The 14,796-nt window shown below is 46.5% G+C and overlaps 1 long non-coding RNA gene and 1 pseudogene across 1 annotated transcript; both read left to right on the forward strand.

Annotated features, from left to right (window-relative positions):
• Window positions 1-5,860: 5,860 nt before the first annotated feature.
• LOC148007044 (sperm motility kinase Y pseudogene) lies at window positions 5,861-6,907 on the forward strand (annotated as a pseudogene).
• A 1,230-nt stretch (window positions 6,908-8,137) lies between these two features.
• LOC148007045 (uncharacterized) lies at window positions 8,138-12,318 on the forward strand. The gene is made up of 3 exons (XR_015646135.1): window positions 8,138-9,109; window positions 11,266-11,398; window positions 11,515-12,318. It is a non-coding gene; the product is annotated as an uncharacterized LOC148007045 (long non-coding RNA).
• The last annotated feature ends 2,478 nt before the right edge of the window (window positions 12,319-14,796 follow it).

A 14,796-nucleotide genomic window follows, 5' to 3' on the forward strand; every position in this document is an offset into this window, starting at 1 on the left:
AAAATGAAGACACACAGAGTAGCCTCAGGTTGAGTCAGCCAGGCCCAGGGGGCTCAGTGGTGTCTCTCAGATTCCCAGGCCCTCCCTGAGATTGAACACTCTACACAGTGTAAGAGGAATAGGGGATAACCAGGAAATGCAGTTGCGCAGGTGTCTGGCTCTGTAGGAGGGAAATAAATCACAGTGGGAAGCTTCAGGACAGTCCGGTGACCTGAGCCCTCCACAGAGTCTAAGTCCAGACTCACAGACATTCATTCTATTCCCAAGTCTCCTAAACACAGGCCTTGACTGATCTGCAGTCCAGAGTATTGTATTATACAGTGTCCCTTAGAGATAAGACAAACTTTCCAGTTAGGCCTCTTCTGTGTCACACTGATCCTGGGTCTGTAGCACAGTGGATGCTGATGGGGACTGGCCACAACTGGCATTCTATCCCACCTCATGCAATAAACAAACAAACAAACATACAAACAATCAAACAAATAATCCATCTCACTCCTTGCAATCCTCATTGTCACCACAAGGGAGCGCTGCTGTGACCTTCTTCTTACAAATAAAAGCTGACTTGGCTCAGGGAAATGAATGGATGGATGGATGGATGGATGGATGGATGGATGGATGGATGGATGGATGGATGGATGGATGGATAGATGGATGGATGATGGATGGGTGAATAGGTAGATAGATAGATAGATAGATAGATAGATAGATAGATAGATAGATAGATAGATAAGTAATTTGACTTAATCAGTTTCTTCCAGTCCTATTTTTCTGAGCAAAACACACTGGACATGTCTGCTGCAATTGCTTGTTCTTCATTTCTGATTTCTTTGGCTGTTCATTCAAGGCAGCCCCCTTAGAATCTGCTCATCTCAATAAAGGCCTATCTGTGGAATGTATAGCTTCTCAGTTAGGAGCTGAGGGATTCTTGGAAGGACTTCCCAAAATCCCCTCTGGGGCAGTTGCCAGTGTTCTCTACTTCAGACAGCAGCTGCATGAAGCAAACACACACCTGTCTGAACATTCCAGCTTGGGTGCATGTCACAGTGCACCTGCCCCATGGTCCCTGCCAGTTGCACATGCCACAGGGCCACTACTACAAGATCCCTACCCCAGGACTCCTGCCCCCTTGCATCTCCCCCAGGATCCCTGCTCTGTTGTAACTGAACCAGGGTCCCTGCCCTGTTGCACCTGGCCCAGGGTTCCCACTCAGCTTTAATGTCCCAAAATCCCTGGCCAACTGCACCAGCCTCAGGGATCCAGTCTCATTGTTCCCACCCTGGAGCAGCTTCCTGAAAGTGCCGACTAACTGTCCCGAGGTGGCATATTTGAAAATCTAACTCAAAGATCTGGCCAGTCAGAACCCATTTTCTTTGCTGGCACCAAGTAGATATTAGCAGGGCTTCATCACCTTCCCTTTCTCAATCCCTTCTCACAGTTGGCCATGTGGAAGCAAAGAAACTGGCAGCAGAACATGGGATAGTCGCCCAGGGTATCAGCACTCCTAGAATTCTCATGAGATGGACTGCTCTGACATGTGATACAGGGGTGGCAGGCAGGCTTTGACATTGAAGAAGCCCAGGCTGCTGCCTCTGCTCACATGGGTGCCAGCACCTTAGCCTAACTCTAGATGACCTATACTCTGAGAGGAGGAAGGAGATCTTCCTACATAGAGGCTGTCCTCTGAATCTGTGCTGGCCAAGGTCAAGCCAGAGTGTTTGAACATGCCAGTTCCAGCCCCTGAGGGTTCTCTGCCTGCCTGGTGTTTTGCTGTGCTTTACGTCTGGCAAGGTGAAGATGTGGTCCATACTAGGAATATCTTTGAAGGCAGCTGCCCTGGGTTTCCATGCTAACATATAACTATGGACTGACATGGACCTAAATACCAAGAACAGTGCCAGGAATGTGAATTCCATAATGAAGAGCAAATGGGGCCTTGATGCCATCTTGTACAGATCTGACAGGAGTCAGTACACACAATTCCCCGTACATCCAAATCCCGTGGGAAAATCCTCTGTCAAGGGCAGGTGATGCCTCATGAGAGTGAACTGTCAGCGTAGGACAAGACACTTGGGACTACTGTCCTGAACTCACCAGTCTCAAATGAATGGGCTTTGAAAAGTTTTCAGAACACAGAATAGGGGTGTGTAAGCAAGTGCAGGTAATCCTTGCGAAACACATAGTTATTGAGGAGGTTCTGAGAGCTGTTGGATCCACTCCTGGAGAAGACAGTATTGTTTCAGGGAGTACAAACCAGAAGCCTGCTGATGCTATTCTCAGTATTGCAATGGAGCAGTAACAATTCCCTTAGGAGCAGGATATCCTAGCACTCTCAGATCCAGCAGACAGCCTACAGCCTCTTAGCCTCATCGTTCCAAGAGAATGCCACTCATGTGTGAAGCTTCTAAAGTCTGGAAGGTGAAGAAGGGAACATGGAAAATGAATATCCTAGTAAGATCACCAGTGGAAGGGGAAGCCCTGGGTCCTGTTAAGACTGAACCCCCAGTGAACTAGATTGTTGGGAGGAGGGCGACAAGGGGGGGAGGATGGGGAGGAGGGAAGGGGATATTTGCACGGAAACTGGGAAAGGGAATACTGGAAATGTATATAAGAAATACTCAAGTTAATATATATATTAATATATATATATATTAATATGTAAATATATATATATATATATATATATTTACACTGACATCAACCCTAGATAGGGCATAGAGCAATCCACACATCATGGGATTCAACGGGGCGTTTTATGAAAGAGCTATTTCCCAGGAGCACACCTGTGTGTCAAGGCCTCCCTTCCAGCTAGGCCTTTGGAATCTCCAGTGCTAAACACTGTCTCTTCCTTTGCAGAAGTGAAACATAATAAAAATTCACACTTCACAGTACAGTGAATAGCAGTAATCGCGAAAGGTGTAAATAGAACCGATGAGTACCAGAGTATGTGGATTGATGTTATATGAAATGTGTTTGGATGCCGTGCAGTATCCTCTTCCATGTACCTACATACTGAGCAACGACCCTGTACAATTTCTCTCTAGACAGAACCATCTGGAATTCACTCACTGAGGGACTTATGCCCTGGAGTGGCAGCTACAGGTAGGACTTGTGCAACCATGTCACGAAGTGAAGAGACAGAGATGCATGGATTAAATGGACAGAAGCAGATTGGAATGGTGGAGAGGCTAACCTGCCAACAACTCCAAACCCCCAGCAGGATGACAATGGAGAACAGCGAGCAGTTTCCCAGCCAGCCTCACTCTCCATAGACAGACTTCTTCCAGTCCTTCCATTTTCCCGAGGAAGAAAAGTTCAAAAAGCAGGGACAGGGAAAGAAATACTGCTCTACTCCCAGGAGCCAAGGGCAAACCCCCTGGCACCTCCCTGTCTGAGTCCATAACCAGCCACAGCCCAGTCCTGGGATCATCTCTAGAGGCTCAGGGACCCAGGCAGATGAGCCCTTGAATCACAAAGGGTTCCTCTACAGCATTCTATGGGTATCAGTCCTGAGTCCCTGAGCCTGAGGTGCTCTGCAAAGCTATTAAGAGAAGCCTTCTCCTGATCTCTGTACAAAGATCTCTGTGTTGGATGTCAGAGGAGAGTGTCCACCCAGCATGGGTTGGGGCTCTGGCCCTCTAATCTGTTGGTCCATGTTAACTTCTCCACAGAGAAAGCTTATGAGCTTTGCTGATGCATCCATTAGGCGTTTGGGGGATTCAAACTCAAGTCTCTGCCTAGTCCTACAGCTTTGTCTCAGGTGTTTGATGATAACCTAGAGCCTTTCTGAGGACTTATGAGAACAGTGTCCTCTTGATGGGTCAGTTTAGAAACAGCTTTGTCTTTAAAAAAAGAAAACTATACCATCAGTTTGAGGCTAATCCTTCAGAATTCAAAGAAAACGTGACACCCTGAGTGTAGACATGAGGACTTTAAAGCAGGATGCAGAGTAAACATTCAAAACAGAGAACTAGGGACAGCTAAACATCTTACAGGGTTTTATTTCTAACAGCCTAAAGTCTTTCCATATCCCATAGAAGCCACAGTCTCAGAGTCCTTCCCATCCATGTCATGACAGGTCCTATTGTGACCTCATGAGGAGCGATTATGAGGCGGCCCAGCAAACACATATTAAGCTGTTGCCAGGCCTGGAATTCTTTGAGTGCTTTGAGAGGAGGTGTGGAGTGGAGCCCTCTGCGACTTGGTTGTATCTAGTGAGCTGTGTGTGGTTGTATCGAATTTTACTGTACTGTGTATATGTGTATGTATCAGTGTGTGTAAGAGAGTGTGTGTTGACAGATTGGCCTGTGTGTGAGTGCGTGTACTCTTTTGCCTGTGTGTTTGTTAGTATATGTAGGAGTGTGTGAGTTTACAGGTTTGTATGTGTGTATGTGTTTGTATGTGTGTATGTCTTCTTGTGTGTATGTGTATCCCTGTGTGTATGTGTGTATGTGTCTGACGTGTGTTTTTCCAGGTTTGCTTGTGTGTAAGTATGCGTGTTTTGTGTGAATCTGGGTGTTTGTAAGAGTTTGTGTGAGTATAAGTTCACTTCTGTGTATTTCTGTGTGTGTGCCTGTTTGTGTGCCTGTGTGTGTGTGTGTGTGTGTGTGTGTGTGTGTGTGTTTGTGCCTGTGTGTCTGTGTGTGCACGTGCCCATCCCCTTTTGCCCCTTGTATCTATATTACCTGCACCTCAGTGCAAGAGAGTGTAGAGGCCAAAAGTCACCCGGGCTGCTGTTCCTGAGGTAGGTTCTCAACCTCATTTTCAAGACAGGCTCACTCACTGGCCTGCAGCTGCCCAAGTATCTGGGCTGGTTGTCCAGTCGCACCCAGGCATTTGGTATGCCAACCCCATAATATCAGTTTAAAGGCCTATGTAGATGGGTGGCTGCCTATTTCTTGATTGATTGATTTTTGGATGACTTCAAGAGAAAGAATTAGGTCACATATTGGCAAAGCCACTGGCTATTTCCTTATTGTGGTTTTGTTTTTTGTTTTATTTATTTATTTATTTATTTATTTATTTATTTATTTACTTACTTACTTACTTACTTATTATGGATTGCTGGTTTCATTTTTTGGTGGTTTTTATGTTCTCACATGCTATATTACTGCTTTGATTATTTACGGTTCTGCAGTCGGATGATTCACTCTATCTCCATTTTCAATGTCCTGGGTTTTATCCTTTTACATTATTCCTGTTTCTCTATTTATTGAGTACAAGCAATCATTGGCTTAGACTTGATACAAATTTGCCCTTTGTGACACTTTGACTCTTCGGCCTTTGTTTAAGGTTTACTATTCACTGATATTTAACTGCCTTATTCCTTGTGGTTGGTTAATTTTAATTTTCAGTATTTTGCTCTGGAGAGTTGTGGATTTCTGTGGATCACTAGGTCCTGAAATTCAATGGAGTTTTCCCTTAACTGTTGGCTTTTTATATTTGTTTGTTTTGTCTTATACTAATTCTTCCTCCTCTGGTTTCTTTCATCTGTTTTTTTTTTCTTCAATGAACATCTATTCATAGTATTGACCATCTTTGGCCGCCCAATCCTATTGTAGTATGACGATTTTTATTTTCATCATTGCATTTAGTATGTGTGTGCTCTTGGCTTTCTCTTTTGGGGTTGGTTATTTGGGTGGCTTTTACTTATGATTCCTCATATTTTCCCCTTAACTTTTTCATAATTTTGCTCTATTTTTCTAGTCTAGTTTTTACTTTGTCTTTGTTTGTTTGTTTTCTTTTTCTTTTGTTTGTTTATTTAGGTACCACAAGTGTAATTTTAGCTCCTGTATTGCTCCATCTTTTTCATTATTTGATTCCATTTTTGTTATTTTTAGGTAGCATTAGTACTGATAAAATGCCTACAGAGACTGAGGAGGAGTTACCAACCCCTACACCCGAGCCCAGTATCTCTGAGGAGGGCAACTTCCATTCCCAATACCAAGTATTGGGGACAATTGGGCAAGGGGGCAGCGCCAAAGTCCTCCTGGCCCACCACCGGCTCACAGGAACCCCGGTGGCTGTCAAAGTTCTGCGAAAGGACAAGCAGTGGTTCCAGCCAGCCATGATGGAAGCAAACATAATGAGAAAGATCAACCACCCCAACATAGTGTCTCTCATACAAGTTATTGAAAAGGAAACGAGAATATACCTCATAATGGAGCTGGTGGAAGGCCAAGAACTCTACCAGTACATCAGAGAGTCAGGGCACATAGAGGAGGATGAGGCCCGGCAAATATTAGAACAGATATTGTCAGCAGTGAGCTACTGCCATGGAAAGGGGATTGTTCACCGAGACCTCAAACTGGACAATATAATGATTGATAAAAACAAAAAGGTCAAAGTCATCGACTTTGGGCTTAGCAACCAATTTCAACCTGGAAAAATGCCAAACCACCACTGCGGCACGTACTCTTTTGGTTCCCCTGAACTCCTCCTTGGCCATCGGTATGACGGGCCGAAGAATGATATGTGGATTATAGGAGTGGTCTTGTACTGTATGGTAGTGGGAAAGCTCCCATTTGATTCAGTGATCATCCAAGAACTGCAAAGACAAGTAGTGGCAGGGGTATATCCTGCTCCCTGTGGGGTTTCAAAAGAACAGGAGGACCTCCTTAGTCAATTACTGAAAGTAAATCCCAACTTTAGACCAACAGCAAGAAAGGCGATGAAACACCCTTGGTTCAAAGAACACTGGAACGGATTGATAGGTCCCTATGAAGAACTGCTTCCCCTCACACCAGACCCGGCCATTTTGGATGCCATGAAAAGCATTGGATTCCAAGCCTCTGTAGTAAAACACTCTTTAAAACAAAGAAAATATGATGAGGAAATGGCAACTTATTTCTTTCTAAAAAGCAGGCTCTCCAGGGGGATGGCTGCACAGCCCAGGCACAGCAAGTGAGTCCCGTTGCAGCCCGATTCCCTAGCCTTGATCCTGCTGCTGTTTTAGATTAGAACCAAAGAGGAGTGGATGCCTGCCAGTCCTTGGCACCTTGCGGGTGTCATCCTCCCATGGTCAAGTATCTCACTATGGCCAGAATGCTCATCCAAAAGGAGGCAAAAGATCCACTGTGGCTGGTCGTCTCAGGCCACTACCGATGACACCAACACAGGACCACTATCACAAATGTGCCGTGAGTGTCCCATTCATTCAAACAACAAGCATCTTCAGTGAGAAGAGTAGCAATAAGGGAATCAAAGAAGACAACCCATCTCCCACAGAGCCCCATTAGAGGATAAGCCCATCCCCAGCAGGGTCCGGCACAGAGGTTTTAAGGGGTGGACCAGGAATATAGCAAATGCCCTGATAAACTGTGTTGCTACTTGCCAAGGAGTAAGAAACCTCGCCTGGGGCAGAACAGAATCTCCCCGCAGAAATGAGCCACAGGGAGAGTCCAGAGAACAAGCAGCAGGCATAGCCCAGGTACCTTTGTGCTTTGTCCTTTTCAGTTTGCTCTATGCTGGTCCTTCCTCTGTCTCTGGTTTCCATTTTCCCCACAATTCTTACCTTGTATCTGCTCTAAGTTCTTTATGAGGTTTCCCCAACACCAAGCCTTCTCCCTCATCTTGATTTCTCCTCTTCCCAGCAGGGACCCAATAGGATTGATGAGTTCCACACTCTACAGAGTTTTCTAGTTGGCCCATCTCTTCAGATGGACTCCAGCTCCCCCTTAGTCCAATACTCCCACAGGGTGAGGACTAGAGGTTCATGGGCTCATGGACTCCTCCACGGGCTACTGATCTTTCACATGTGGTCATCAATCACAAGTGCTGCAGAACAGAGTCTTATGTTTTCAAATGTAACATCCCATTCCATTAAGCCTCAAAACTAATTAACAAGGTTTGTCATTGAATAAGTATCAACAACCTAGTTTGTGGGTTATTGTTGATGGTCAGAATCCTGCATGCATGCATATTGTTTTGCATACTGGTTTTTTTTGTTCCTAAGACCTAGTGATCTATTGAATTTTATAGGCAGTAGTTCTAAATGGTTTCTTTCAAAGACCTCAACTGAGAAGTAGAAAAAAGAAGTTATAATATAGTAAGGCAAATCAAAGCCCCAAATGGTAAGCTAAGAATTCTACCTGACTGTCTTTTTTGCTTGGAATAAGTTGTCTTGTCTATTTCACAGTGTCATCTGGAAATTCTTTCATGTCCTCAGTATAAACAGTAGGTGATTTCAGACACATGGCAATGGAAAAGACACCAGCAGATACTACAGCAGCAACAGGAGTAGCAACAATAGCAGAAGCAGCATTAGGCACAGCAGCAGCAGGAGGAGGAGAACGAGGAGGGTAGGAGGAGGAGGAGGAGGAGGAAGAGGAAGAGAGGAGGAGAAAGAAGAGGAGGAGAAGGAAGAGAACGAAGAGGAGGAGAAAGAGGAGGAGGAAGAGCAGGGGGAAGATTTTGATTCCCTGTCCCCTTGAGAATTGCTGATGACTACTTCTGGACACAGATATCATGCTGAGAACTGTTTATCAAAATGATTTAACAGAATATTAATTTTCATAGAAGACATGTCAATGTTCCTGAGGGCATGCAGCCCTGGAAAAGAGAGCCAGATGGCAGAGGGAAGCAGTGTGGTATGTTCTTACTGAGGAAGACCTTCTCAAAGCTGATGATGTAATAGGTATGAAGGAGCATTTCATGGGAGTCACGGTCCCATGCCCCTGTGTCAATGCACACAGAGCTCCTTGCCTTGCATCCTGCGTGAGAGGGGACCTGGAATATTCCCTGATCCCCACAGGGTCCTGGATTGCATGGTTCCCCCTCAGTCATGGTCCTCCCTGTGCCTAATGGGGTACGCAGCTTCTACGGGCTGAATTTATATCAGTGATTAACTGGAGCTGGACCACAACCACGCCACAGGCAAGCCCTGGGCACTGAGGACATTAAGAGCAGCAGACAACATCTCCTCCACTGCTTCTGACTCAGCTCCACAAGCCAAGGCAGCTCCCACACAGCAGGCATCCAGCCTAACTCCCAGCAGGGAGAGTTTGAGATGTCTGTGGATGAGCCCACAGGGACTACAGGATTCTGTGGGAAGACATCTGGTAGCTTCTGGAGCAGCTGCAGCAGCCAGGACACATGAACTACAGTGGAGGTGAGCTATAGGACCAGGTAGCAAAAAGCCTGATCTGGCCAATGCTGATCTGAATCCCTGAGTGCAGGCTGGAATGGTCACTCAGGGCTATTAGAGTGAAGGCCAGCCAAGGGCATACAATGTGTCACTAACATTCTCAAAAACTTGTCCAGGAAAAAAACCACTGGCCTTGACCACTAAAGTTGAGTCCAGACTCATTGGCTACAGGATAGCAGATTGAACTGAGTCTGAATTCCCATGAGTATGACCTCTGGCTGCTCCCTAGGCTCAGTATAGATGAGCATGAGAAGGCACCATTGCTGTGTTTGCAGGAGTAGCAGAGAGCTCGGAATACATGACCCACTCCTAACCCAGACTGGAGCCACTCTGGGGAGGAGATGGCATCATTTGAAGATGGGCTTATGCGGGACACTGTGCTCTGATTTGTGGCACATACAGCTCCTGTCTTTCTTGCTGACAGTTCAGATCCTCAGCTGGCCTCATCACGGACAGTCTCATGAGGAGGGGGTGTTTGGTTCCCTCTTCACAGTTAGGGCAGGAACAAGCCCAGACGCAGTGAGTAAGGACAGTGCTTCTGTCTTGACCCAGCTTCCTTGTCCTCTCCCCTCCCCCAACTCATATCAGGAGCCACCCAGAGACCTTCATAGGAGTGTGGGTCATGTTAATCGGAATGCACAGCTAGAGATTAAATTCTGGGTAAGGTCTCCATACAGCCCTGGTGGCTCCCACACCCTGCCTACCTAAGTTTTCCCAATTGGATCCTCAGGGTCGTGGAGAATCTTCTACAGGCTGCCCTGAAGATACAGCCATTTTCTTGGTAACATTGTGTTTAGCAGAGGTTCTCTGCTTCAGGCACAGAGCCTTCCAGTGAGAGGGTTTGCTGAGTAGCACACCAGGACCAGAAGAGTTGAGAGCCATCCAGTGGTAGACATGAAGTACTGTAGGAGTTTATTTCCTGATTTCTTCACATCTACCTTTCTCTAAAGGCTTTTTGTCAGACACATAGGGACCTAAGAAACTTGAGTTTGCACCCCCATAGGGAACCCAGGACACTAAGGCAGCCCTGTTAAACGTCGGCAGAGGACAGTCTGGGCTCTGTGTTTATAGAATGGCTCTAGACTGGTATGAAGACTGATTGACCAGCCAGTCAAGGAGAGTTAGGGACAGTTAGAGACTTGGAGGAGAGCATGAGCGGCAGACACAGCAGACTCCAGGCCAACAGTGGAACCAGTTCATTTAATAGAGACGCATATGCCCTCCCAAAAGGCTGTCAGCTTTAGGCACTGCACTGAAGACCTGACCCAATAACATGCCCAATTTACACATCACCCTCCTGTGGCTTGTGTAGGGTCCTCAGGGTATATCCTAAAGTCCATCATGGCTGAAAGGCAGAAGTTTGCACATCATTGCAATGTGGAGGCTACTCTCAGCTGATGGGACACACACAGTGTGTGAAAAAGTTTGCTTAAGTGAAAGTTGGCCGTCCTTGAACTCTCTGGTCTTCCAGGGTAGTGTGTGTTGACCACATGGAGAGCCATTCCTAAAGATATAAGTGCCAAAATTCAACAATAGGGAGAGAATCCTGTGCCAGATGGAATCCCTCAGGCCAGTGCGGAGTCAGAGACATCCTATGCCATGGCATGGAGGCTCCCAAGGACTTCTAGGATCAATGTGAGCCACACAAGTGCCCACAGTCCATCCTGGGAGAACATAAATTATCTGGAATTATCAGGGACCCTAAGGTAGGGTCGTCAGGATATGGAGCTGATGCATGGTGGGATGCTTGGATGATAAAGACTAAGGCAACGTAGAGGAAAGTGTGTTATGAGAGCTAAGACAGAGCAACCACACAGTCTGAGAACAGTTTGCTTAAGTGAAATTTGGCCGTCCTTGAACTCTCTGTTCTTCCAGGGTAGCATGGCCTATCGTGCCCAGGACAGAGCGACTATGCCAGCATTACAATGGTCTGTAATAGAGATGGAGAAGGTGTCAGGATGGGACTTGGGCAGTGGATGGAGCTCTATGACTGCAAAGCCTGCCTAGGCTCCAAGGACCCAGAGCTGGCTGCTGCAGGAAGTCCTAGATCACAACTCTGCAGTTCCTCTTCCCAGGTCTTGCTTTTAACTACTGTACCCAACACAAAGCCTCCCTTGCAGGCTTACCAGAGCAAGAAAATGAAATGGCCACCTCCTGTAACAAGAAAGACTCTAGAAGAGGAAGGAGACATCAATACATTCACAAAACCTTCAACTCGAAATTTGTCTGGCCAATAAGTGTGCAGGGATAAAGGTAAAGCAGATATTGAGCGACCAACCAATCAATGACTGACACAAAGTGAGATCTGTCTCATGTGACAGACACAACCTCTGACGCTATTTATGATATTCTTACTGATTTACTTGCAGACAGAAAAGTAGCACACCTGTCTCCAGAGGCTTCACTCAGCAGCTGAAAGCCACAGCCAATCCTCAGATGGAGCTCGGGAAGTCTTGTGGAAGAGTGGGGGAGAGTGCCAAGCAAACTGGTTGGGTTAAAACACTACAAGAAGCCCCCTACCGTCAGATACTTTAGACCATGGAGTATGCTAGAGCCTGTGCAACCAACCCCAGTGCCGGGTTAGCTATCTGCCGTTGGTCTCCATGTGGGTCATCTGACAAGTAGATCCAAGACTGTCTCAGTCTGTGTTGCCTGCCATTGGATCTGTTCCCCATACCCGGACTGCCTGATTGTAAATCTGTGGGGCAGAATGTGCTCGGGCCACCTGGGACTAGATGTCCCAGGGTGGTGTCATACCCAAGGGACTCTCCCCTTGTCCAAAGAGAAGTGAGAGCATTATGGTAGAAAGGATTTGTAAGGTGGGACTGGGAAGGGAAGAGGGATAGTGACTGGGATCAGGATGTAACCTGAATAAAGAAGAAATTATTGGAACTAAAAAAGTTAGCCTGGAAAATGGAAAGATTGATAAGTGGCTAAGAGCACTGAATGCTCTTCCAGAGGTCCTGAGTTCAAATCCCAGCAAACACATGGAGGCTCACAAATGTCTCTAATGACATCTGATGCCCTCTCTGGTCTTTCTAAATACAGCTACCCTGTACGTATGTATAACGAATGATTGAATGAATGAATGAATGAATGAATGAATGAATAAATAAATAAATTTTACCTAGTCTTAGTTATCAGGCAATGAATAAAATGTTGAGAAAATGTTCAAACCCATGTCATGGATTGCCTGGATCTTTTAGATCTGCAGGAAACATCTAAAGGAAGAACAAGAGAGGGTGGAGAAGAATGGGGAAGGGTTTGATCCCTGAAGTTCCTCAGTGTCCACTATCACAGCACTTGTCTTTGGGAGGTGACATCTTTCACTCTTCCAGACTGTCTCACCAATCAGAATTACAGGCTCTGTGGATTAACCTGTAAAAGAGGACAGTTGCTCTTGGGCCAATATGGAGGTTCCTGACCTCTCAGTAAGCTCACTGCTGACTTTTGAGGTCTCTGGATGGTGAGCAAAATGAAGACACACAGAGTAGCCTCAGGTTGAGTCAGCCAGGCCCAGAGGGCTCAGTGGTGTCTCTCAGATTCCCAGGCCCTCCCTGAGATTGAACACTCTACACAGTGTAAGAGGATTAGGGGATAACCAGGAAATGCAGTTGCTCAGGTGGCTGACTCTGTAGGAGGGAAATAAATCACAGTGGGAAGCTTCAGGACAGTCAGGTGACCTGAGCCCTCCACAGAGTCTAAGTCCAGACTCACAGGCATTCATCTGTCCACAAGTCTCCTAAACACAGGCCTTGTCTGACCTGCAGTCCGGAGTATGTTATCGTACAGTGTCCCTTAGAGAGAGGACATACTTTCCAGTTAGGCCTCTTCTGTGTCACACTGAGACTGGGTTTGTGGTACAGCCGATGCAGATGGGGACTGGACACAAGTGGCAGTCTATCACAGATCATGCAATCAATCAATCAATCAATCAATCAATAAATAAATAAATAAATACACACTTATCTCACTGCCTGCAATCCTCATTGTCACCACAAGGGAGCGCTGCTTTGACCTTCTCAGAAAGAAAAGCTGACTTCCCTCAGGGAAATGGATGGATGGATGGATGGATGGATGGATGGATGGATGGATGGATGGATGGATGGACAGAGAAGTGATTTGACTTAATCAGTTTCTTCCAGTCCTACTTTTCTGGGCTAAACACCTTGGACATGGCTGTTGCAGTTGCTTGTTCTTCATTTCTGCTTTCTTTGGCTGTTCATTGAAGGGAGCCCCCTTAGAATCTGCTCATCTCAATAAAGGCCCATCTGTGGAATGTATAGCTTCTCAGTTAGGAGCTGAGGCATTCTTGGAAGGAATTCCCAAAATCCCCTCTGGGGCAGTTGCCAGTGTTCTCTACTTCAGACAGCAGCTGCATGAAGCAAACACACACCTGTCTGAACATTCCAGCTTGGGTGCACGTCACAGTGCACCTGCCCAGGGTCCCTGTCAGTTGCACATGCCACAGGGCCACTACTACAAGATCCCTTCCCCAGGACTCCTGCCCCATTGCATCTCCCCCAGGATCCCTGCTCTGTTGTAACTGAACCAGGGTCCCTTCCCTGTTGTTCCTGGCTCAGGGTTCCTACTCAGTTTTACCTGCCCCAATGACCCTGTCCCACTGTACCAGCCTCAGGGATCCTGTCCCATCGTGCCCACCATGCTGCACTTTCCTGAGAGTACCTACTAACTGTCCCGAGGTGGCATTTTTCAAAATCTAATTCAAAGATCTTGCCAGTCAGAATCCATTGTCTTTGGTAACACCAAGTAGATATTTGCAGGGCTTCCTCACCTACACTTAATCAATCCCTTCTCTCAGTTGTCCATGTGGAAGCAAAGAAACTAGCAGCAGAACATGGATTATTCATCCAGGATATCAGCACCCCTAGAATTCTCATGAGATGGGCTGCTGTGACTGTGACACAGGGGTGGCAGGCAGGCTTTGACACTGAACAAGCCCAGAGTGCTGACCCTGCTCACATGTGTGCCAGCACCTTAGCCTACCTCTAGATGTCCTAAACTCTGAGAGGAGGAAGGAGATCTTCCTACATAGAAGGTGTTCTCTGAATCTCTGCTGTCCAAGGTCAAGCCAGAGTGTTTGAACATGCCAGTTCCAGCCCCTGAGGGTTCTCTGCCTGCTGGTGTTTTGTTGTGCTTTACGTATGGCACTGTGAAGATGTGGTCCATACTAGGAATATCTTTGTAGACAACTGCCCTGGGTTCCCATGCTAAAATTCAATTAGGGACTGACAGGGACCTAAATAACAACAAGACAGTGCCAAGACCACGAGTTCCAAAATCAAGAGCAAATGGGGCCTTGATGTTATCCTGTGCTGATCTGACAGGAGTCAGCACACACAATTCTCCTGCACATCCAATGCCCCTTGGAAAAATCCTCTGTCAAGGGCAGGTGATGCCTCATGAGAATGAAATGTCAGCATAGGACAAGACACTTGGGACTACTGTCCTGAACTCACCAGTCTCAGATGAATGGGCTTTGAAAAGTTTTCAGAACACAGGATAGGGGTGTGTAAGCAAGTGCAGGTAATCCTTGGGAAACACATAGTTCCTGAGGAGGTTCTGAGAGCTGTTGGATCCACTCCTGGAAAAGGCAGCATTGTGTTCAGGGGGGTAAGAAAGCAGGAGCC

The sequence above is a fragment of the Rattus norvegicus genome, chromosome 1, assembly GCF_021556685.1.
Source record: "Rattus norvegicus strain SHRSP/BbbUtx chromosome 1, alternate assembly SHRSP_T2T, whole genome shotgun sequence".
NCBI classification, from domain to species: Eukaryota; Metazoa; Chordata; class Mammalia; order Rodentia; family Muridae; genus Rattus; species Rattus norvegicus.